Source organism: Sus scrofa, chromosome 6, assembly GCF_054392235.1.
Source record: "Sus scrofa isolate SSC_HxYL_T2T_F1_AM1 chromosome 6, Sscrofa_HxYL_maternal_Yorkshire_Landrace_v2.0, whole genome shotgun sequence".
Taxonomy (NCBI): Eukaryota; Metazoa; Chordata; class Mammalia; order Artiodactyla; family Suidae; genus Sus; species Sus scrofa.
Window position 1 is genome coordinate 131,357,142 of NC_139388.1, and position 26,901 is coordinate 131,384,042.

Genomic DNA, 26,901 nt, shown 5'->3' on the forward strand with positions numbered 1-26,901 from the left:
TTTCGTGGGCTTTCCCACCTGTCTCTCCTCTTTGGAGAAATGTCAGTTCAAGTATTTTGCCCATTTCCCAATTGTGTGGTTGTTTTTTGGTGTTGAGTTGTATAAGTTAATTGTATATTTTAGAGGTTAATCCCTTATCAGTTGCATTTTTAAACCTATTTTCTCCCCTTCTGTAGGTTGCCTTTTTTATATGATTTCTTTTGCTATGGAAAATTTTGTCACTTTGATTAGGTTTCATGGTTTATTTTTTGCTTTTATTTCTGTTGCCTTCAGAGACCAAACTAAGAAAACATTTGTACAGTTCATGTCAGAAAATGTTTTGCCTTTGTTCTTTTGTAGGAGTTTGATGGTGTCTTGTCTTATGTTTAAGTCTTTAAGCCATTTTGAGTTTATTTTTGCGCATGGTGTGAGGGTGTGTTCCACTTTCATTGATTTACATGTGGCTGTCCAGATTTCCCAGCACCACTTACTGAAAAGACTGTCTTTTTCTTATTTTACATTCTAGCTTCCTTTGTTTAACATTAATTGACCATAGGTGTCTGGGTTTATTTCTGGGTTCTCTATTCTGTTCCATGGTCTCTATGTCTGTTTTGGTACCAGTACTGCACTGTCTTGATTACTGCAGCTTTTTAATACTGCCTGAAGTCTGGGAGAGTTATGCCTACTGCTTGGTTTTTGTTCCTCAGAATTGCTTTGGCAATTATGGGTCTTTTATATTTCCATATACATTTTTGGATTGTTTGTTTTATTTCTGTGAAAAATGTCATGGGTAAATTGATAGAGATTACATTGAATCTGTAGACTGCTTTGGCTAGTATGGCCATTTTTATGATATTTATTTTTCTAACAAAGAGCATGGAATATCTTTCCATTTCTTTGAATCCTCTTTAATTTCCTTGATAACATTTTATAGTTCTCAGCATGTAAGTATTTCACCTCATTGGTAATGTTTATTCCTAGGTTTTTAATTTTGAGGGGGAGCAACTTTAAAATGTATTGCATTTTTATATTCCTTTTCTAATGTTTAATTTTTAGTATAGAGAAATTCAAATGATTTCTGAGTGTTAATTTTTTTCCTGCTTCTTTGCTGCATTTGATGATCCGTTACAATGGATTTGTGGGCATTTTCTGTACATAGTATTGTATCATCTGCATACACTAAAAATTATATCTCTTCCAATTTGGATACCATTTATGTCTTTTGTTTTTCTTATTGCTGTGGCTAGGTGTTTCAATATTATGTTGAATATGAATAGTGAGTGGGCATCCTTCTTGACCCAGATTTTATCAGGAAGGTTTTCAGCTTTTTCTCATTGAGTATTATATTTGCCGTGTGTTTGTCATAAATAGTTTTTATTATGTTAAGGTATGTTCCTTCTATACACACTTTGGTAAGAATTTTTTTTTTATCATGAATGGATGTTGGATTTTTCAAATACTTTTTATCCATCTATTGAGAAGATCATATCGTCTTTGACTTTACTTTTGTTAATGTGGTGTATGACATTGATTGATTTGTATGTGTTGAACCATCCTTGTGAACCTGGGATAATTGCCACTTTGTTGTGGTGTATGTTATTTTCTATATGTTGTTGGATTTGGTTGGCTAAAATTTGGTTGAGAATTTCTGCATCTACATTCAGAAAAGATATTGACCTATATATATTTTATTTTAGAGAGTATCTTTGGTTTTGATATTAGGGTGATGGTGGCTTCATAAAATGTCTTTGGAAGTATTCCTTCTTTGATCTTTTGGAAAAGTTTTGGAGGATGGGTAGAAGTTCTTCTTTGCTATGTTTGGTAGAATATTCCTGTGAAGCCATCTGGTCCTGGACATTTGTTTGTAGGGAGTGTTTTTTATAACACATTCAATTTCATTTCTAGTTATCAGTCTGTTCAGTTGATCTTTTTTTCTTGATTCAGTTTTGGTGGCCTATAAGACTCTAGAAAGTTGTCCATTTATTCTAGGTTGTCAAATTTGTTGGCATATAATTGTTCATGGTATTCTCTATTTTTTTTTTTTTTTGGTATTTCTGCAGTATCCTTTGAGATTTCTCCATTTTCATTTCTTATTTTGTTTATTTGGGTTTTTTTCTCTCTTATTCTTGGTGAGTCTGGCAAGAGGTTTGCCAATTTTATTTACAAATTCAAAGAACCAGCTCTTGAATTTATTGATTTTTTGTTTTTGAATCTCCATTTTATTGATTTCCTCTTAAATATTTATGACTTCCTTCCTTTTGCTTACTTTAGCTTTTGCTTGATATTCTTTTTCTAATTCATTTAGTTTGCGGATTAACTTGTTGATTGTAGATTTTTCTTCATCTTTGAAGAAGGTCTGTATTGCCATGATCTTCTCACAAGGCACTGCTTTTGAGGTATTCCATAGATTTGGAATGGTTGTGTCTTCATTAGTATTTGTCTCGAGGTATTTTTTTAATTTCCATTTGATTTCCTTATTGACCAATAGGTTTTTAATAGCATTTTTTTAGTATCCTTATAGTCAGTTTTTCTCCATTATTTTTCTGTGTTTGCTTTCTTATTTCACATTATTGTGGTCAGAGAAGATACTTGAAATAATTTCATTATTCTTAAATTTGTTGAGGTTAGTTTTGTGCCCCAGTATGTGGTCAATCCTTGAGAATGTTCCATGTGCACTTGAAAAGAGCATGTAGTCTGATTTTTTTTGATATATTGTCCTGAAAATATCAATTAAATATAAGTTTTCTCTTGTGTCATATAGGATCTCTGTTGCCTTATTGATTTTCTGTCTAAAGGATTTGTCTATTGATGTGAGTGGGGTAATCGTCTCCTACTATTATTGTATTCTCATCAGTTTCTCTTTTTATGTCTGTTAGTATTTATTGTAGGCATCTGGGTGCTTCTATATTCACAGCATATGTAACGTAGATTGTAATATCCTTTTCTTGAATGTATCATTTTATCATTAAATGGCGTTCTTCTTTGTCTTTCTTCATGGCCTTCATTTTAAAGAATATTTTGTCTTATATGAGTATTTCAACTCCTATTTTACTTTCTTTTCCACTGGCATAAACTATCTTTTCTCATCCCCTCACTTTCAGTCTATATGTGTCTTTTGCCCTAAGTTAAGTCTCTTGTAGATGGCATATTGTTTGCTTTTGCTCTTTTATGCAATCTGCCAGTTTGTGCCTTTTGATTGGAGTGTTGAGTCTATTGGCATTTAAGGAAACTATTGATAAATATCTATTTGTTGCCATTTTAAACCTTGTCTTTCAGTAGATTCTATTTTTCTCTTTTGTACATTTCTTTGGTTGGATTTTTAAAAATTTTTATTTTATGCTTGTTTCCTTTACTTTTTATTCTTTATGAATGTAATGTTTGGTTTGGATTTGTGATTGCACTGTTTTTCAAGTATGTTAATCACTTCTTATATCTTCTTGCTTAAGCTTGATAGTCATATAGATAAAACACATTATTTAAAAAAAAAAGAGTCTATATTTTCTTACTTTCCTTCCCCACATTCTATGATTTTGGAGTCCTTTTTAAACATCTTCATGTTTGTCCTTTTGCAGTTACTTGTGTTTATTGTCACTTTTACAGTTTTTTTCTTTTATATCTGTATATTGGCTTAAGTGATTTATTTTCAATTGTGATATCTTGCATCTTATTTCTTCTTCTTTTTTCTTTAAAGAAGACTTTCAAGTATTTCTTTTAGAATGGGTCTAGAATTGCTGTACATTTTTACCTTTTGTTTATTGGAGAAATTCTTTATTTCTCCTTCTATTTTAAATGATATTCTTGCTAGGTAGAGTATTCTAGGCTGCTAAGTTCTCCCTTTTAGATCATTGAATATGTCTTGCTATTCTTTTCTGGCCTGAGTATTTCTGTAGAGAAATCAGCTGCTGGCCTTATGGGGATTCCCTTAAAATTAATGCTTTGTTTTTCCCTTCTACCTTTAGAATCTTCTCTCTAACATTTTTTTTTTTATGTGAAGAGTTTTTCTTTTTTTTTTTTATTCTTTTTTTTCCCACTGTACAGCAAGGGGATCAAGTTATCCTTACATGTATACATTACAATTACATTTTTCCCCACCCTTTGCTCTGTTGCAACAAGAGTATCTAGATAAAGTTCTCAATGCTACTCAGCAGGATCTCCTTGTAAATCTATTCTAAGTTGTGTCTGATAAGCCCAAACTCCACATCCCTCCCACTCCCTCCCCCTCCCATCAGGCAGCCACAAGCCTTCTTTATTATAATATGTCTTGGTGTGGGTCTGTTTGAGTTCAACTTTTTTGGGGACATCTGTTCTTCCAATATATTGGTATCTGTTTCATTTAGATATAGAAAATTTTCAATCATACATCATTTCTTCAAATATATTTTGAATCACTTTTATTTTTACTTCTCCTTCTGGAATCCCTGTTGTGCATAGATTGACCCACTTCATATTATCCCTTAGATCACTTAAGTTTCTTTCATGTTTTGTTTTGCTTTTTTTTTTTTGATTTGGTTTCCTTTCTGCAGTCCTTATTGTCTCCCAAATACCTAATTCATTCCTCTGCATTTTTCATTTGTGTCTTTATTGTCTTTAATTCAGTTTGCATCTCTGGAAATGAACTTTCTAATTTTTCTGTGCTCCTCTTTATATTTTCTATTTCCTTTGTAAAATGTTCTGAATTCCTTCATATTCACACCTAATTCCTTCAGTATTTCAAATATCTCCATTTTGATCTCAGTGTCTATTAGACTGAAGAGGTCTGATACTGTATAGAAAAAAAATTGTAGAGAAATGAAAAAGCAACAAAGCCAGGCAGAAATTACTACATATATATAAAGTTACACTGAGTATCCTGAATTTACTGACTCCTCTTCTACTTTCTCCAACTCTTCTACTTCTGCACTCATGAAACAAGACAACAAAAGAAATCCCTCCTCTCTCTCCTCTCAGCCTACACAATGTGAAGAAAATGAGAATGAAGAGTTTTCTAATAATCCATAACCACTGGATGGCAAATAATCATTGTGCCATAACTTATCCATTGTGTACATGTGTGAGTATCTTGGCACAATAATAGTATAGCTATAGGGAAGAAACTATATTAGACATTTTTCTTTTATAGTCATCATGAACTAAGTAATCATTGTGTAGAATATCGTGTATAAGACTTGTAGTAAAGTTGATAGCCTATCCTATCCTTATATAGGCACAAGGTAACTGATATTCTTCATAAAATTAATGACGTGCTAGTTTTCATATTGTTTTGAAACATATTTAAAAAAATACATTACCATAATGTCTGTCTCATAAATGGAGAAAATGTATATCACCTATCATCATTTTTTTAATGTAAAAATGTTTATAATACTCTATTTTGATTTAAATGTAATATTGCATGCCATAAAAATTTTATAATGATTCATTAATTAGTTTATATTCTAGACTATCACAAATCAATTGTATTTCTGCTTTGTTATGAATGCATGATTTGCTATACCTGCAAATAAACATGAATTTAATTTTTTCCATTTTTGAAGTCTAGTGTTACTACTAAATAAAACATTTAGTGTTTTGAATAATCTAGGACAATATTCATATAGGTATTTAAATGCAATCCATCTTATAAATTTAAGGTGTTAATAAATATAGTATAATACTATAAATATATTTTGCCTCAATATTTTTATAATGATTTTTATTTTTCCCATTATAGCTGGGTCACCTTTCTGTACAGTAGAAAATGGACAAAACAATGTAAACCAGCTATAAGTTCTCATTACTTTTTATAACATTTTCTTTTCTTTAATTACTTTAAAAATACAGTAGAAAGTTCATATAATATACAAAAAAAAATCAACTGTTTATGTTATTAATAAGGCTTCCATTCAACAATAGGCTATTAGTGTCTCAGTTTGGGGAGTCCAAATTTATATGTGTGTAGTTCCATGATGGCTCAGTGGGTTAAGGAGCTGGTATTGTCATTGTTATGGTTCAGGTTACCACTGTGGTGTAAGTTTGATCCCTGGTTTGGAAAGTTCGCATGCCATAGACATGGCCAAAAAAGAAAAAAAAAGAGAGAGAGAGGTGGATTTTCAAATATGAAAGAAGAGCACCCCTAACCTTTGAGTTTTTCAAGGATCAGCTGTACTTATGTTTTTTTGTGCTCCAAATTTTAGCACTAAACTAATGTACACAAAAAACATGGAATTTCATAAATATATATGAAATTCTTTTGGTTTGCTTGTCTTTTTAGGGCTGCACCTGCAGCATATGGAGGTTCCTGGGCTAGGGGTCCAATTGGAGCTGTAGCTACTGACCTATGCCAGAGGCACAGCAATGCAGGATTAAGCTGAGTCTGTGACCTACACCACAGCTCATGGCAATGCCAGATCCTTAACCCACTGAGCAAGGCCAAGGATCGAACCCATGTCCTGATGGATGCTAGTCAGTTTTTCTAACCACTGAGCCACATAGGAACTCCATAACATATATTTTATTTACCCACAAAGAAAATATTGAACTCTTCTTCATGGGGTGAGGCTCCCCTCTTCTTGCTTCTACATTGTGTTCACCAGAGGGATTTGACACATATTCCCATTCAGGAATATTCAATATGAATTCAGCAGAGAAGCACACGAGATACAAGGAGTAAAATGAATTAATCCTCATTCTAAAACTGACTTGGTATACTTAGAAGTAATACACAAGTCACTTTTTTTATCATTGGAAATCTCATTTTAAAAGAAGAATATCTACCTATGCCAAATCAAATAAGTCATTTATCAGGTATAACATTGACTCATATATTATTAAAGAGTCTATTATATTGATATAAAGTATTTATATATTTAACTAGTCAACTTTGCATTAATTAAAATGCCTGCTCCTTCATTACTTTTTTCCAAATTATCTTAATAGCTCTCTTGATTTTGAGGGATGGAAATGTAAGGTAAGTTGAGCTTGACTCTGTTTTGAAGTTTAGAATTGTGAGGTCCTAGAGATTCAATTTATACCTCTGACTTCCACATATGATTTTAAAAATGATGTATATGGATGTCTCAGTGGAAAGAGTTAAAATTGAAAAAAAAACTAAATCTCATAAACTTGATAGAGTTTTGTATGGTACTTTTTTATTATAGGAAACTGTTCATACTGTGCAGTAAATACTGATTCATATTATGCCATTTATCAAAAGAGGAATAAATAATCTTTGAGTCTGCCTTGCTAATAGGAGAGGGGAAAATTTTTCTTACAGTAATATGAGAAAATTACATAATAAAAATGATTAAATTGTCAACTAATTTGGCACTGGTGAAAGGCATACACCATTTACCTAAGGTATTTATTTTCCACAGAAAATCTTGAACATGTCAAGGGAAGTAGAAAAATTGACATGAACATTTTAAATGTTACCTCTTCATTAAAACAAAGGCAAAAACACCCACATCTCCTGGCCACAATGAGCTGGGTGTAGAATTCAGGGGGTTAGAGGATTTTTCTCATTGGGTTGTCTTCCTATTGTCTTCCCTATGAGGCAGACATTATAATCCTTGTTTTCCATAAAATGAGAATAAATTTGCTCAGGTAATACGTGCTAGAGTTTAAGCTCCTATTTTGGTATTTTTGTAATATTTTTGCACCTATTTCAAGGTTTTTTATTGTTTTATATTTCACATATATCTTCCTTCCAGTTTCCTCTAAGGTGAATTAATCACAGTTCCTCAGAATTTGCTATTCTTTCTGTGTCATAGAGTTACCAAGAGTGACTGTTTGGGTCTCTTAAATCCTCTCCAAAAACATTTCCTGCATTGTATATGCTGGGTTCTCCTAAAGAGCTCAGTTACCATAAAAGCAATACAAGGTGAAAATAAAATGAATTTCAAACATTTTTTGATATGCATGTTGCAAATATCCAGCTTTTTTTCTGTCTTCTTAATTCAAGGGAGGAATTCACTCAAAATATCAGAATAAACACAGTTTTAGTAAAAGCAATATACAACTCAACAGCAAAAATAAATAAATAAATAAATAAATAAATCCCAACAACCCAATTGAAAAATGTGCAAAAGACCTGAGTAGATATTTCTCCGAAGAAGATATACAAATGGCCAAAATGTACATGAAAAAAATAGTCAACATTACCGATTATTAGAGAAATGAAAATCAAAACAACTATGTTACCACCTCACACCCATCAGAATGGCCTTCATTAATATGTCTACAAATAACAAGTGCTGGAGAGGTTGTGGAGAAAAGGGAACCCTCCTACACTGTTGGTGGGAATGCAAATTAATACAACTACTATGGAAAACAGTATGATTGTACCTCAGAAAACTAAATATATAACTACCATATGACCCCACAATCTCACTCTTGTGCATATATGTGGAGAAACATTCCTTGAAAAAGAAATATATACCCATATATCCATTGCAGCACTATTCATAATAGCCAAGACCTGGAAACAACTGAAAAGGTCATTGACAATGAATGGATGAAGAAGATGCAGTGTACATACACAATAGAATAATATTCAGTCATAAAAAAGAACAAAATAATGCCATTTACATCAACATAAATGAAACTAGAGACTCTCATACTAAGTGAAGTAAGTCATAATTTGAAAGAGAGTAAGTCATACTAAGAAAGAGAAATACAAATACCACATGATATCACATATATGGAATCTAATACATGGCACAAATGAAACTTTCCATAGAAAATCAACTCATGGATTTGTAGAACAGACTTATGGTTGCCAAGTAAGAGAGGGAAGGAAGGGGATGGACTGGGAATCTGGGGTTAATAGATGCAAACTATTGCCTTTGGAATGGATAAGCAATGAGATCCTGCTGTATAGCACTGGGACCTATATCTAGTCACTTTTGATGGCACATGATGGAGGTAAGTGTGAGAAAATGAATGTATATATTTATGTTTGACCAGGTCACCTTGCTGTACAGTAGAAATTGACAGAACACTTTTAACCAACTATAATGGAAAAAATAAAAATCATTTAAAAATTCAAAAGTATAAACAATAAAAATGAGTTAAAATCCCATTTTTATGCATTAATATGCATTCATTCAGAAATATCCAAATTCATATTTATCTATTTTTACCAAGAAACAACAGTTAGAACCTCATAGTGTTGATTGAAAGATTTAAACAATTTAAACATCTGTGTCTACAGAGGGCATCTACACAAAAGTCCTTTGGTAAATATTAGTCCACTTTATTTAGCTTGCTTTCTAATTGTGTAGAAGAAATATAAAGAATAGGAAACTAGGCACACAATACAAAAGGGACTCAAAATATGAAGAACGGGCCACTTAGGAAATTAACAATTCCATAATTATGAATTGTAGTACTGAGAAGGAAAATGACATGTTTTTACTTTTGTTGTGTGACAACCTTTTCTTCACTTAAACATGTAAAGAAAATACCTGGGATTTATAAACAAAACTTGATCTCTTTGTGTTACCAAACTCAGGTTCAGCTGTTCACTGTTAAAAAGTCAATAATCAAGATGCAAATATTGTTAACAAGGAAATATTTTAATCAGAAAGCTAGCAATCTGGGGAGAAGATGTACTCCTATCTCCCAAAACCAACCCTGAAGATTCTACTCAGCCATGATAATAGGTTTTAAAAGGGAAAAGGGAAAATAATCCCATAATCCTCATGATCTTTTCTTAGATGTTATTTCATCCTTTCTTAGGCTGCCAGTAGAATTGCCAAGGGGACTGCTGGGGGTATAGAGCTGCTCATTCTATACTTAATTCTTCATTCTTATTTTCCTTAATCTAAAAGAATTAACAGGTTAGGCAAGGTATTGTGTGCATTTAATAGAGTGTAAGTCAGGAGTTAGGTTAAATGTTATCTAGTGATCTCACTTCTATAATTATGGTTTAAGGGGAAGAGAAACAGGCAAACAGAAAAGTGGTAAAAGAGCCACTTAGAAATCCCCACTTGTTAGACATTTTTCCATTGCTATGGGATTAGGGGGACTTTGAATCTTATGTAACTTCTTCACATGGGCTTAGAGCAGTATACTCTTAGAGTGGATGATGTTAGCATTACTTTGCTAAGAATTTTAGGTTCTGGGTTACATATACGAACAGAACAATCTACTTTTTTTTTTCTTTCTTTCTTTTTGGCTATGCCTGCAGCACGTGTAAGTTCCTGGGCCAGGAAACAAACATGCACCACAGCAGCAACCAAAGCCACTGCAGTGATAATGTCAGATCCTTAACTTGATGCACCATGGGGGAACACCCAAGGTACAATTATTTTGGTACCCACAAAATTTATTATGAAAAATAGTGTTAATACTGTTTTCTTAAGGCAAGTTTTTCAAGTTTTTCTAGCTATAGATTCAGTACTGCTCAAGATGTAGCAGTTATATCATAGCAACTGTCTTGTGATCTTGCAGTTAGCTTTTCCCTCTGATGACCATTATGGTACCTGTAAAACAACTCAAGAATGGGCATTGGATATTGAGTCTGTGACTCTATTGTCCTAACCATTAACTGAGCCTACTCTTTTGAGAATCAGGAAGACATGAAAAAATTCAGTTTTTCTACAAACAAAAGGCAGGGAATTTAGAGGGGCCTTTGACCTTGAAGGAGTGTTATAGGGTTCTATTAAGTTTCATTTATATCCCACAAGAAGAAAAGAAATACTGCTTTTGAATAGGTGTGATAGTATATTGAGATTAATTTATAGCTCTCTATTTTATTTTGTTAAAAGCAATTAATAAGTAAAATTGGGAATACAACATACTGCTTGTTACAAACCATGATGAAGAGGCTTCACAATCAATCTTAGCACAGGAAAACCTAAATCAAGATTTGAGGGGTTCCCATTGTGGCACAGAGAAATGAATCTGACTAGGAAACATGAGGTTGTGGGTTTGACTCCTGTCTTTCTCAGTGGATTAAGGATCCAGTATTGCCATGAGGTGTGGTATAGGCCACAGACATGGCTCAGATCCTGCATTGCTGTGGTTGTGGTGTAGGCCAGAAAGCTCCATATCACTCGGGTGTGGCCCTAAAAAAAAAAAAAAGAAAAAAATTTGTTGTGACCATTATTCTGGGTCACTATTTGCCTTTGAATCAGGACTGCAGCAGATGTTATTTGAATTCCTCTTTAGTTGAGTTCTGCAAACATTCCTTACTATATATATAAACTGAATTTACATGGAAAGAATGTGTGGCTAATAATATTTATCACTAGTTGGAAGAACTAAGAAATTTACTTTTAAAACACAAATTTAAATATTTTAGAGAATATTAAAATGAAAAGGCATGATCCCCTCAAATAAGGCAGGTGAATAGTGGTAAATACAATGGAGAAGAAGTTTAGGCTTTGATTAAAATTCAGCCTGCATCATTTCGACTAGAATTTTGAGTTAGCATAATTTTAATAATCTGATTACCTGAACACTTATTTGTGAAATACAAGATTTGTACCTCTATGTTCCTTCCATGTATATGTGTTTCTGTTAGTCTAGATCATACATTTTTAACTTCCATAAAAATAGGCAGAATATTATATAATACCATGAAATATATGGTTTTAACTATCTTATCTTCTGAGCCATTACCAATCAGAATTTTAGCTTGTCTTTTCACCATTTAAAATTGCTGTTTTTGTCTTCAGTCATTTAATACTCATCAAGCATCCACCATGTTTGAAGAACCATTCTGAGCTCAGAAAGCCATAAACTGTTGTATCAAGAAGTGTCCCTTTGGAGTTCCCATCATGGCTCAGGGGTAACAAACCTGACTAGTATTCATGAAGACACAGGTTTGGTCCCTGGTCTCACTCAGTGGGTTAAGGATCCGGAGTTGTTGTGAGCTGTGGTGTAGGTCTCAGACATGGCTTGGATCATGCATTGCTGTGGCTGTGGCTGTGGTTGGAAGCTATAGCTCTGATTTGACACCTAGCCTGGGAACTTCTGTATGCCATAGGTGTGGCCCTAAAGACCAAAAAACAAAACAAAACAAAAAGTGTTCCTTAAGATTCATTACTATTAATTCTGGAGGAAACAAAATAGTACAGGATTTGTGAACTTAATGTAATTGAAAAATTTACCTCATGCTCACAGAAAGTTAAGATCAAAACCACTTTCATGGAACTACAAACCTTTTCTTTTCTTTACCTTTCTTTCTTTCTTTCTTTCTTTCTTTCTTTCTTTCTTTCTTTCTTTCTTTCTTTCTTTCTTTCTTTCTTTCTTTCTTTCTTTCTTTCTTTCTTTCTTTCTTTCTTTCTTTCTTTCTTTCTTCCTTTCTTCCTTTCTTCCTTTCTTTGCTTTCAATGGCTGCATCCATGGCATATGGAGGTTCTCAGGCTAGGGGTCCAATCAAAGCTACAGCTGCTGGCCTACACCACAATGACAGCAACATGGGATCTGAGCTGCATCTGTGACCTACACCACACTTCACAGCAATACTGGATTTTTAACCCATTGAGTGAACCCAGTGATCAAACGTGCATCCTCATGGATCTTAGGTTCATTAACAACTGTGCCACAAAGGGAACTCCTTTCTTTTTTTTAGCAATAAAATTATGTATATTTGATAAAACTATTTAACTTTGATTCAGTTTCCAATAGTCAATTATAATATTGGCTTCCCTGCTCTAAAATCTATGGAGCTAAAATAAAGAATTACCAAAAAATTTATAAAAACAGATATTAAAATGTAAAGATAATTAGAGATTTTCAATCAGTTATCTCTACTAATGGAAATATAAGAAAGTAAACTTATCAAAGAAGATTAAATTGTACTTTTACTTCCATTCTGTCATACTTTCTCCCCAGCCTCTCCCACCCACGATTGGTACCTCATCAACTAATGGCTATATTGCATATTGAAAATTGATTTACCACTGATTTCCAGACAGTTAGTTCATAAAATGTTTTGTCTTTATACACAAATGTTTAATTGAAAAACCTCTATCTTTCTGTTATAGAGAGACTAGTGATAATAGAGGCAGAGGGAGACATAAAGAAACCTCTCAGGATCTCAGCATGCTGGAGAATCACTGTGGATATAGAATTTCCACAGGTTTTTAATCATGATAAACCAAAAGAAATAAAGCCAGTTTCATTGAATAAACATTTTATTAAGTTTTAGTGTTTTTTTGTAATTACTTTTTATCCTCCACACTGTCAAATTGTCAACATATTAACTTCAACTGTTATCAGGAGGGAATTCAATATTCTGAAAAATAAATAAATAAATAGTGAAACTCTGTCAGGCCTTCTTAGATTGAAGAAAAAAGAATGCAGCAAATCAAATGAAATCCCAATTCTCTGACCCCAGCAAAGCTATGACAGTACATTCAAAGTCTATTTTATTTTCATGGAATTGCAATATAAGTAAGTATTAAGGTGTTATAGAATAATAACTTTATAGGTTACTTTGGAATAGACCTTAGAAATAACATGGTTAAAGCATTTCTCTAAAAGTAATTGCTCACTATTGCATTTTTCATAAATACTCATCATTCTTTTCCATTTGAACATCAAAATAAATGTACAAATATTTTGAATTTATTTATGTTCCTTTAAGTTGCAACTATTGTAACCTGTTACCACTAATTCCTGATTAAACATCACAATATCCTCCTAATTTTTACTTCTTTATTCTCTCTCAGGCCCACTAATCCAGTTTCCTATCAGCAGCTGAAGTACATGTAAATTGTTAATTCAATTATTAATTCTTTGAAATAAAAATGAAGACTAAAATCTCACAGAACCCTGTATGGTCTGGATTCTGCTTAACCTAGATCTATATAAAGAATATCTTTTGGCCAATATCTTTGATGAATATAGATGAAAAAATTATCAACAAAATTTTAGCCATTCAAATCCAACAACATATCAAAAAGATCAAACACCACGACTAGGGGGATTCATCCCAGATAGCAAGGATGGTTCAACAAATGAAAATCAAACAACATCATACACCACATTAACAAAATAAAAGTCAAAAACTCCATGATCATCTCAATAGATGCAGAAAAAGCATTTGACAAAGTCCAAAATCCATTAATGATTAAAATTCTTAATAAAGTGGGTATAGAGGGAACATTACCTTAACATAACAAATGCCACTATGACAAACCCACAGCAAATATAATACTCAATGGAGAAAAGCTGAAAGCCTTCCCACTAAAATCTGGAAGACAATGATGCCCACTCTACCACTGTTATGCAACAGAGTACTGAAAAATCTAGCCACAGCAATCAGACAAACAAAAGGAATAAAAGGCATCCAAATAGGAAGAGAAGAGTTAAAACTGTCACTGGATGCAGATGACATGACATTATATATAGAAAACCCCAAGGAGTTAACCCAAAAACTACTTGAACTGATCAACAAATTCAGCAAATTAGCAGGATATAAGATTAACATTCAGAAATCAGTCACATTTCTGTATACTAACAATGAAATATTAGAAAAAGAAAACAAAAATACAATACCTGTTAAAGTCACACCACAAAAAAATCAAATACCTGGGAATACACCTGACCAAGGAGGTAAAAAGACTTATATGCTGAGAACTACAAAACATGAATCAAGAAAATTAAATAAATGTAAATAAATTGAAAGATATCCCATGTTCCTGGGTTGGAAAAATTAATATTGTAAAAATGGCCATACTACACAAAGCAATCTACAGATTCAATGCAATCTCTGTCAAATTACCCATGACATTTTTCAACAAAACTAAAACCAACAATCCAAAAACTTATATGGAACCACAAAAGACCCAGAATTGCCAAAGCAAATCTGAGGAACAAAAACCAAGCAGGAGGCATAATTCTCCCAGACTTTAGGCATTATTACAAAGCCACACATCAAGACAGTGTGGTACTGGTACCAAAGCAGACATTCAGACCAATGGAACAGAATAGAGAATGCAGAAATAAAACAAGACACAAATGGTCAACTCATCTTTGACAAAGGAGTCAAGAACACAAAATGGGAAAAAGATAGTCTTTTCAGCGAGTGTTTCTAGGAAACCAGGACAGCTGCATAAAAATCAATGAAACTAGAACACACGCTCACACCATGCACGAAAATAAACTCAAAATGGCTGAAATACTTAAATATAATACAAGACACCATCAAATTCCTGGAAGAGAACATAGGCAAAACATTCTCTGAAATCAACCTTACAAATGTTTCCTCAGGTCAGTCTTCCAAAACAGCAGAAATAAGAGCAAAAATATACCAATGGGACCTAATCAAACTGAAAAGCTTTTGCACAGCAAAGGAAACCACAAAGAAACCAAAAAGACAACTTACAGAATGCAAGAAAATAATTTCAAATGATGCAGCTGACAAGGGCTTAATCTCTAGCATATACAAGCAACCTATACAACTCAGCAGCAAAAAGGCAACAACTCAAATGAAAAATGGGCAAAAGATCTGAATATATATTTTTCCAAGGAAGATTTAAAGATGACCAACAGACACATGAAAAAAATTCTCAACATTTCTGATTGTTAGAGAAATGCAAATCAAAATTACCATAAGCTACCACTTCACACCAGTCAGAATGGCCAACATTAATAGGTCCACAAATAACAAATGCTGGAGGGGTGTGGAGCAAAGGGAACCCTCCTGCCCTGTTGTTGGAAATGTAAGCTGGTACAACCACTATGGAGAATACTATGGAGGTACCTTAGAGAACGGTATATAGAACTACCTTGTGACCTGGCAATCCCACTTTTGAGCACGTATCTGGACAAATTTTCCTTAAAAAATACACATGTACCTTCATATTCATTGCAGCTCTATTCACAATAGCCAAGACATGGGAACAACTTAAATGTTTATTGACAGATGATTGGATTAGAAAGAAGTGGTATATATACAAAATGGAATTCTATTCAGCCATAAGAAAGAACAAAATAACGCCATTTGCAGCAATATGGAAGGAACTAGAGACTCTCATACTGAGTGAAGAAAGAAAGAGAAAGACAAATACCATATTATATCACTTATATCTGGTATCTAATATATGGCACAAGTGAACCTTTCCACAGGAAAAAAAATCATGGACTTGGAGAATAGACTTGTGATCACCAAGGGGGATGGGGAGGGAGTGGGTTGGATTGGGAGCTTGGGGTTAATAGATGCAGACAATTGCCTTTGAAATGTATTAACAATAAGATTCTGCTGTGTAGCACTAGGAACTATCTGGTCACTTATGACAGAGCATGATAATGTGAAAAAAAATGTATACATGTATGTGTAACTGGGTCACAATGCTGTACACTAGAAAAAAAATAAATAGTAAATAAAAAAGAATATATTTACCTTGATGATATGTCTCCACCCATACTTGTTTTTATTTAGTTCCTTATTTTGCAGTAAGCAACTTTTTTTGTGCTTGTCTCCTTCTCATGTGATTCTTTTCCCATTTCACTTGGCAATTTTCTCAGCAAGAACATCACCTTCACACAGCTTTCCCAGATTCTCTTAAACTAGTCTAGTTCTCCCTCTTTGTGATATTATAGATCTGAAATTTGTCTTTCATTGAGTTATCATAATTGAAATTTAAATAATTATATAAGTAAAGTTTTTATCTGCCCTCTTCTTCTGTGCTGTAGGATCCCTGAAATTAGAAGTGTGTCTATCTCAAAAATCACCATGCCCTTAGCATTTTAAAAAGTATCTGACATATTTTCTGGCTCAATTAACAATGATTAATTAAGAGTTCCCATCATGGCTCTGTGGTTAACAAATCTGACTAGCATCCATGGGGATGCAGTTTTGATCCCTGGTCTTGGTCAGTGGGTCAAGGATCCAGCATCGCTGTGAGCTGTGGTGTAGGCCAGCATCTACAGCTGCAATTCAACCCCCAGCCTGGGAACCTCCACATACCATGAGTGAAGCCCTAAAAAAAGTGGTTAATCAAAAGAACAAATGAATAAATGATGTTCCTTTAACAGTAGTATTTCTAACCACGCTTTTGTAAGAGTGGTCATCCCATTTATGGCACAATAAATTCCACCTATTTTTAATCTGGTTCTCTGATGCTACATACCTGTGGTAATAAATATATTTGAAGTAATATATTGTCCTTAAGCCTTTATTGCTATTTTTAAAGTGAACATTTACTAATAATTTTATCCACTTTATGTAAGATTAAGTTTCAGTTGCTAGTTCCTCTCCTTGAGAGCTTGATTTTTATGTTCCTTCAGGGTTTATATACAAACCATTATACACATTGTCTTTAACCTGCTTTATTTTTTTTGTGTGTGTCTTTTTGCCATTTCTTGGGCCACTTCCGTGGCATATGGAGGTTCCCTGGCTAGGGGTCCAGTCGCAGCTGTAGCCGCCGGCCTATGCCAGAGCCACAGCAACACAGGATCCAAGCCGTGTCTGCAACCTACACCACAGCTCACAGCAACACCGGATCCTTAAGCCACTGAGCAAGGCCAGGGACCGAACCTGCAACCTCATGGTTCCTAGTCGGATTTGTTAACCACTGCGCCACAATGGGGACTCCATAACCTGCTTAAATTTTATATGGAGCTAAATTTCAGAGCTGAAGCAACTTGAAGATGACTGTCATTCCTTTTGTTTTCAGAATACTCTTAATTCTCCTTCAACTTCTTTAATATTTTCCTTAGTTTCATATATTGTACCCTCTCCCTCTGAATGGCTTCTACTTTTTGATAAATTTACAATCAATTCTACTGCATTCTATTAATTTCACATGCTATCCCTTAGTGATTTCATCTTCTACTACAGATGTAACTATTACCATTTCCTAATGACTGTCATTCTATATCTCTTTCTAATACTTAGCTTCTTAGTTTAGAGATAAGAAGTTTAATTTAAACAGTTATTGGAAAGTGTTTCTCATGACAGTCTGTTTTACAGTATGCAAAAATTCTAAATGGATTTGAGTGTGATTAGAAACAGCTGCAGTCTGATGAACACTGTGCTCAAAGTGTGTGATATTGGGCATCTGCTCAATGTCACTTTGGCATCAAATGTCAAAAGCTAAAGGGCTTTGTCTGTAGCCCTGACTATTGCATAATTAATTAATTAATTAAGTAATTAAAATGTATCTAGCTCATTAAAATGATATAAATCAGGCATATTAATAATGTAAATAACACAAATTGAAACTCTCAAATGCAAAAAATAATGGGATATAAGTCAGTTGGAAAGCCTTGAAAATAGAGTAAAAATTAAAAGCATGAATTATAATTAGGATTACATTAGGATAAATTTTGCCTATACTTTGGTTTGAAAAATCATACAAAATGCAGAGATGCTTGGTATATTATTTAGATATTAGTTTATGCAGAAGAAAAATCAGTTTATTAGCTAGCATGCTCAATATAATCAAACAGTGCTATAATGTAGTTACAAAAATGAATCAATTTTAGAATGAATAAATAAAAAACTACTAAAAAAAGGAATTCAATGATTATATTATTCTTTGCATATGCAAAATAACATTTGAAGTCTTGTCTTCAGTTTTGGACATTGCATTTTAAGGAAAATATTTATTAAAGTATACATTAATATGGAAGAGGAATAAGGAATAATGTTTAGTACTCTTTCCTATTTTCACATCAACAAGATAAAAATGAGAAACACTGCTAAAATAGTAAAGCTTAAAAGTATTGATTTATTATTTTGTAAATCTTTTTGGAGATTTTAATATGTTTTTATAATACATGACTCTTTAAACTAACAAATAAAATAGCAAAATAGCAATTGTGAGCAGAGGAGAGTACAAATGCACAATATAAAAAGTAAATTTGGAAATAAGAGACCAGCTACCTAAAACTACCTGGTACATATATAGACTGCTACAGCAAAATCTAATGTTATCCACAAAAATGAACAAAAAAATAATGACAATGGATACACACATGAAAAAGAAATATCAAACCAAATACAACACTAAAAATATTACAAGAAAAGTGAATAAAAGAGAAAAGAGAGAAAAAAGACCTAAAATAACAAAACCAAAACAGTTAAGAAAATGGAAATAAGTAGATATTTATCAACAATTAATTGCTTGTAAATGGATTAATTGATAAACCAAATACAAAAGCAACAATCAGGAGTTCCCGTCATGGCTCAGAGTTAATGAACCTGACTAAGATCCATGAGGATCTGGGTTCAATCTCTGGCCTTGCTCAGTGAGTCACGGATTCAGTGTTGCTGTGAGCTGTGGTGTAGGTTGCAGATGTGGCTTAGAGCTGGCATTGCTACAGCTGTGGTGTAGGCTGGCGGCTATAGCTCCAACTGGACCCCTAGGCTGGGAACCTCCATATGCCACAGGTGTGGCCATAAACAGGAAAAAAACACAACAAGAATAATATTTATTTTCATTACAAGAGATTCACTTCAGATTTAGTGACACATAGAAACCCAAGGTGAGGTGATAGATGAATGGATTCCATACAATTGGAAATCAAAAGTAAATATACATTAAAACAATGCTACAATAAATAAAGAAGGATACTACCTAATGATCAAGTGATCAAACTAAGAAGATAAAATGATTGTAAATATATGTGCACCCAACATAGAACCACCATAATATATATTTCATTTGCAAATAGCAATATAAGGAGAAATCAACAACAACAGAATAATAATGGAGAACTTTCACATCCCATATTCTGCAAAGGACAAATCATCCAGACAGAAAACCAATAAACCCAGGCTTTAAATTAGAACAAATAAACTTAATTTATATTTATAGAACATTGCATGTGAAATGAACAGAGTATAATTTCTTCCTAAGTTCACAAGTAATATTCTCCAGGATGGATCACATTTTGGGCCACAATTCAAACATCGGAAAACTTAAGAAAATTCAGATCTTATCAAGCATTTTTTGGCTATAAATGCTATGAGACTAGAAATCAACTACAAGACAAAAACTGCAAAAAAGATAAATACGTTGAGGCTAAGCAATATGCTTCTAAACAACAAATGGATCACTGTAGAAATCAAGAAATAAAAAATACCTAGATGCAGATAACAATGAAGACACAAATTTCAAAACCTATAAGACAAAGTGAAGGTAGTCCTAAGAGGGAAGTTTGTGGCAATAAAAATCTCACCTCAGGAAAGAAGAAAAATTCCAAGGAAATGAATTAATCTTATGTGGAAGCAACTAGAGGGAAAAGAACAAACTATACACCATGTTAGTAGAATGAAAGAAATCATAAAGATCAGAGCAGAAATAAATTATATATAGAGAAAGAAAACAATAGAGAAGATAGATGAAACCAAAAGTAGTTTCTTTTAAAAAATCAACAAAATTGATAAAATTTTAGCCAGGAAACAGTAGTTACAACAGACAACACAGAAATACAAAGAAAAATGGAGTTCCCACCGTGGCTCAGTGGTTAATGAACCTGACTAGTAACCATGAGTTTATGGGTTTCATCCCTGGCTTTACTCAGTGGATTAAGGATCCAGCATTGCTGTGAGCTGTGGTGTTGATCACAGATGCATCTCAGATCCATTACCAATGGCAGTTTTCACAAAACTAGAGGCAAAAAATTTAAATTTGTATGGAAACACAAAAAAACTCCAAATAGCTAAAACAATTTTGTGAAAGAAAAATGGTGTTGGAGGAATCAGGTTTCCTGGCTCCAGACTATGCAACAAAGTTACAGTAATCAAAACAGTATGGTACTGGTGTAAAAACATAAATACCCATAAGTGGCATAGGATAGGAAGGCTAAAAATAAACTCATGCTCTTATGGCCAACTAGTCTATGAAAAAGAAGGCAAGAAAATATAGTAGAAGATAGTCCCTTCAATAAGTGGTGCTAGGAATACTGAGTAGTTACTTGTAAAACAAGAAATTAGAACATTCTTTAATACACAAAACTATACTCAAAATAGATTAAAGACCTAAATGTAAGGATGAATACTACAAAACACTTAGAAGAAATCATTGGCAGAACATAATTTGACATAAATCACAACATCTTTTTAGATCCACCTCCTATATTAATACAAATAAAAACAAAAATAAAAAAAAATGGGACCTAACATAAAACCTTCTTCTGCACAGCAAAGGAAACCATAAAAATAATTGAAAACACATCCCACAGAATGGGAGAAAATATTTGGCAATGAAGCAACTGATAAGGGATTATTTTCCAAAATATATTAATATCTCACACACTATATATATTTATTATATAATATAAGAAGACCAAAATAAACATTATACAAAGAAGACAGATGGCCAAAGAACAAGGAAATAATTGATATCACTAATTTTTAGAGAAATGCCAATCAAAACTTCAATGATATATCACCTCATACCTGTCAGAATGAACGTAATCCAAAATCTACAAATAAAAAATACTTGAGAAGGTGTGGAGAAAAATAAATCCTCCTACACTTTTGGTAGGAGAGTAAATTGTGGCAGCCACTATGGAGAACTGTATGGAGGTTCCTTAAAAATATTCTAGAACTGGGAGTTCCCGTCGTGGCGCAGTGGTTAACGAATCTGACTAGGAACCATGAGGTCGTGGGTTCGATCCCTGCCCTTGCTCAGTGGGTTAACGATCCGGCATTGCTGTGAGCTGTGGTGTAGGTCGCAGACGCGGTTCAGATCCTGCGTTGCTGTGGCTCTGGTGTGGGCTGGCAGCTACAGCTCTGATTGGACCCCTATCCTGGGAACCTCCATATGCCACGGGAGTGGCCCAAGAAATGGCAAAAAGACAAAAAAAAAAAAAAAGACAAAAAAAAAATTTCTAGAACTACCTTATGACCCAACAATCCCACTCCTGGGGATATATCTAAAGAAAACCATAATTTGAAAAGGTACATGCACCCCAATGTTCAAAGCAACACTATTTACAATAATCAAGACATGTAAACAAGCTGGATGTCCATTGTCAGAGGAAGAGATAAAGAAGATATGGTACATATATACAATGGGATATTACTCAGCCATGAAAAATAGTGAAATAATGCCATTTGCAGAAAAATAGATGGACCTGGAGGTTATACTAAGTGAAGTAAGTCAGGGAAAGGCAAATGTCATATGATATAAATTATATACATAATCATAGAAATTATATAAAATTTTATTTATAAAACAGAAACAAACTCAGATTTCAAAATCAAACTTAGATTTAGCAAAGGTGAAACCAGGAAGGGAGGGCTAAATTGAGAAGACGGGATTAACACAAACACAATACTATGTATAAAATTGATAACTAACAAGAATCTACTCCATAGGACAGGAAGGTCTACTCAATATTATGTACTAACCTATAAGTGAAAATATTGTGGATATATTTATATGTATATCTTATTAACTTTGCTATAACTCTGAAACTAATACAACATTGTAAATCAAATATGCCCCAATATGACATTTAATAAACTACATTTTTTTTTTACATTGTTCATTGCCAGGATTGATTCTCTTGATCATCTGGTACTTATGATTACATAAGACATTTATATTCTCTCTCATATCCTGTTTAAGTGTGTCCTAGAATCCCAAAAATCATGTTGTCAATTTGAAACCTTATGCACTATTTTTATAACCAGTTGAAACAAACCTGTAACATATTTTAGTCTGAGCACTTTAAATGGCAGTAGTATACTGGCATAAATGGATTTTTGAGCTGTCGGAAAATCATGACTCTGTCACCATTGGCACTGAGATCTTTAGATAGATTCTTAATCTTCTTAAGCCTTAGTTTCCTCATGTATAAAATGGAGGTAATAATACCACTAATACCTTCATTGACAAATACATTTTAATTGAATATATGTTACTAGCTACTCTAGGCACTATAGATATATTTAGTACTTGATAAATATTAACTATCCTTCCTATCAATAGCAAATTCCAATGACTTCATCATCTCAATCTATTCTTTATTCAAATATTATTTTCTTCTTTTGCTGAATTAATTATACCAAAATTTTCCAGCCTTACATTATACAAAGAAAGGAATTAAGAGCCACATTATTTAATGCTATAGTAAATTAGAAAGATTAATGGAGTAATTTGCTACCTTTTGGTCATTAATATCTATATTTTCTTATTCATGGAAATCAATTATATCCATCAAAAATGGGCATTTATTAAATATATAATGCATTTACTTATGAATAATAAACAAGAAGTGAAGTTTGTAATACTGAAGCTAATTAAGTTATAGTTCTATTCCATTTACCTGTTTATTGAAACTTTCCCTTAAATTATATAGACTTATAGTTGATAGCAAATATATTTTTGAGAATGGCTGCAGGTGTCCTTGCATTTGATCCAGTTCAGAAAATTCAAGTTCTCCATAATGTAGGAATGTGTTTGAAAAATATATTTACAATGGCCACCAGGCCCTATTTTTCATGTGTGAACTATAGTTACTTCAGTTTAATTTTTACATGCATTATTTTCTTTGTTGATTAAGTCAGATGTACAATGTATGTTTGATAGACCACAAAATAGGATGTTCTAGGTCGAAACAAATCATGTATAAGACAGAATGACTTCCCCATACCTCAAAATGTGTAAAAAATTCTTCCATCAGCTGTGGGAACAAGCTTTGGCAGATGGTAAGTGAACACACAAAGAATGTGGGACACTTTGAAAACCAAGGAAACATCACCATCTAGAGTTTTAGCATTAACATTGGTGAAGCCAAAGGGAGACATCCATTGTTTATATCAGGGTAAAAAGAAGACATACAAGGTTAAGAATTCTGTCATAAGGGGGAGAAATAAATATGGAGTAGGTTTATCTAAAACATCTAAGAAAGTCAGAGTGCATAGCAGGGCTGGCAGAGGTATTTCTTTCCCAAAATAGTAAAAATTGGAGAAGGTTATTGGTACTTCAGATGTGAAGACAGAAATGCATGAATTAAGCAATATGAAGAGTAAGTGAAATATGACACCAACAAAGGATGACAATAATCTTCTCATAACTGACCACAAAGAAACAGAGATGTGCAAGTAACACAATAAAAAATTCAGAATAATTATATTTTAAGGATGCTCATTGAGCTACTAGAAAACAGAGAAAAAAATAAATTAAATTGTGAATATATACAGAAACAAAGTGAAAAGTTTAATAAAGATGTGGAAAATATAAAAAAAATTTAAATAGAAATTGAGAATCCAAAGAATACAATAGATGAAATGGAAAATGTATAGCAAAGTAAATAAAATAGAGACTAGAAAAACAATAGAAAAGAATAGAAACACTGAGTTATTTTTGAAGGTAAAAAAGGAAAAAAGAAGAGCTATACTAAGAAAAAAGAGATTGCTTAAGTAAATATAAAATTAGAAATGAAAGAGTCATTAGAGGAGTTACCATGTGGCTCAGTGAGTTAAGGATCTAGTGTTGTCACTGTAGTGGCTCAGACCACCGCTGTGGTGTGTGTTTGATCCCTGGCCTGGGAACATATGCATCCCAGGGGTGTGTCCAGAAGGAAAAAAATAAAAGAGAGAGACATAACTTATGCTAGAGAAATACAATGAAACATGAGATTATTATGAAAAAAAATATGCCAACAAATTGGATAACCCAAAAGAAAAAAATTCTTAGAAACATAAAATCTACTGAGACTAAACCATGAGGGAAAAAATATAACACAACAAAAAATTAATAAGAAGATTGAATCAAAAATTTCCCATCATTTAAACAGTTGATGTCAGAGAATATTTTGCCTATGTTCTCTTCGAGGAATTTTATGGTGTCTTGTCTCATGTTCAAGTATTTAAGAATTTTAAGTTTATTTTTGTGCATGGTGTGACAGTGTGCTCCAGTTTCATTGCTTTACATGTGACTGTCAAGTTTTCCCAGAAAGACTTGCTAAAAATACTGTCTTTTCCCCATTTTACATTCTTGCTTTCTTTGTCAAATATTAATTGACCATAGGTAGCTGGGTTTTTTTCTGGGTTCTCTATTCTTTTCCTTTGGTCTGTATGTCTGTTTTGATAGAAGTACCACACTGTCTTGATTACTGTGGCTCTGTAATATTGCCAGAAGTCTGGGAGAGTTTTGCCTCCTGCTTGGTTTTTGTTCCTCAGGATTGATTTGGAAATTCTGGGTCTTTTATCAATCCAAATACATTTTTGGATTGTTAGTTCTATTTCTGTGTAAAATGTCATGGGTACTTTGATAAGGATTGCGTTGAATATGTAGATTTCTTTGGGTAGTTGGCCATTTTTATGATATTAATTCTTCCAACAGAGGGGCATGGAATATCTTTCCATTTCTATGAATCCTCTTCAATTTCCCTGATTAATGTTTTATAGTTCTCAGCATCTTTCACCTCCTTGGTCTGGTTTATGCCTAGTTATTTAATTTTTTGGAGTGCTATTTTAAGAGGCATTGTATTTTGATACTGAGTTTTATGAGTTACCTCCATATGGTTTTCCATAGTGTTTGGACAATTTTACCTTCCCAACAACAGTGTAGGAGGGTTCCCTTATCTCCACATCCTCTCCAGAATTTGTTATTGTGGACTTAATGATGGCCATTCTGACTGGTGTGAAGTGGTACCTCATAGTAATTTTGGTTTGCATTTCTCTAATTATTAGTGATGTTGAGAATTTTTTCATGTGCTTGTTGGCAATCTGTACATCTTCTTTGGAGAAATGTTATTCAGGTCTTTTTCCCATTTTTGCATTGGGTTGATGGCTTTTTCTGCTGTTGAGTTGAACAAGTTGTTTGTATATTTTAGAGATTAAGCCCTTGTCAGTTGCATCATTTGGAACTATTTTCTATATATCTGGACAAAACTTTCCTTGAAAAGGATACATGAAGCAGTATGTTCATTCCAGCACTATTTACAATAGCCAAGACATGGAAACAACCTAGATGTCCATAGACAGATGAATAGATTAAGAAGATGTTGCACATATGCACAATGGTTTACTACTCAGACATAAAAAAGAACAAAAATAATGCCATTTGCAGCAGCAAGGATGGAACTGCAGACTCTCATACTAAGTGAAGTAAGTCATAAAGAGAAAGAAAAATACCATATGATATCACTTATATCTAAAATCTAATATATGGCACAAGTGAAGCTTTCCACACAAAACAAACTTATGGACTTGGAGAACAGACTTGTGGTTGCCAAGGGGGAGGGGAAGGCATGGGTTAGACTGGGAATCTGGGGTTGACAGATGCAAATTCTTGCCATTGGAATGGATAAGCAATGAGATCTTGCTGTATAGCACAGGGAACTATATCTAGTCCCTTATGATGGAACATGATGAAGAATAATGTGAGAAAAATGATGTATATATGTATGTGTGACTGATTTTCTTTGCTATATTGTAGAAAATTGACAGAACACTGTTAACCACTATAAAGGAAAAAATAAAAATCTTAAAAAAGGTATATTTTATTTCCTTTCTAATATTTCATTGTTAGTATACAGAAATTCAACCAATTTCTGAAAGTTAATCTTGTATCCTGATACTTTGCTGAATTCATCAATCAGTTTGAGTAGCTTATCAGTGGGACCTAATCAAATTGACAAGCTTTTGCACAGGAAAGGAAACTGTAAAATAAAGACAATATATGGAATCGGAGAAAATAGTTTCAAATGATACAACTGACAAGGGCTTAATTTATAAATTATAAAAACAACTTATACCTCAACAGCCAAAAAAAAAAAAACCCCTACAACCCAATTTAAAAATAGGCAAAAGACCTGATTAGACATCTCTCCAAAGAAGATATACAGATGGCCAAAAAGCACATGAAAAAATGATCAACATCACTAATATTTAGAGAAATGAAAATCAAAACTACTATGAGGTATCACCACACACTGGTCAGAATGGCCAACATTAACAAGTCAATAACTAACAAATGCTGGAGAGGGTGTGGAGAAAAGGGTACCCTCCTATGCTGTTTG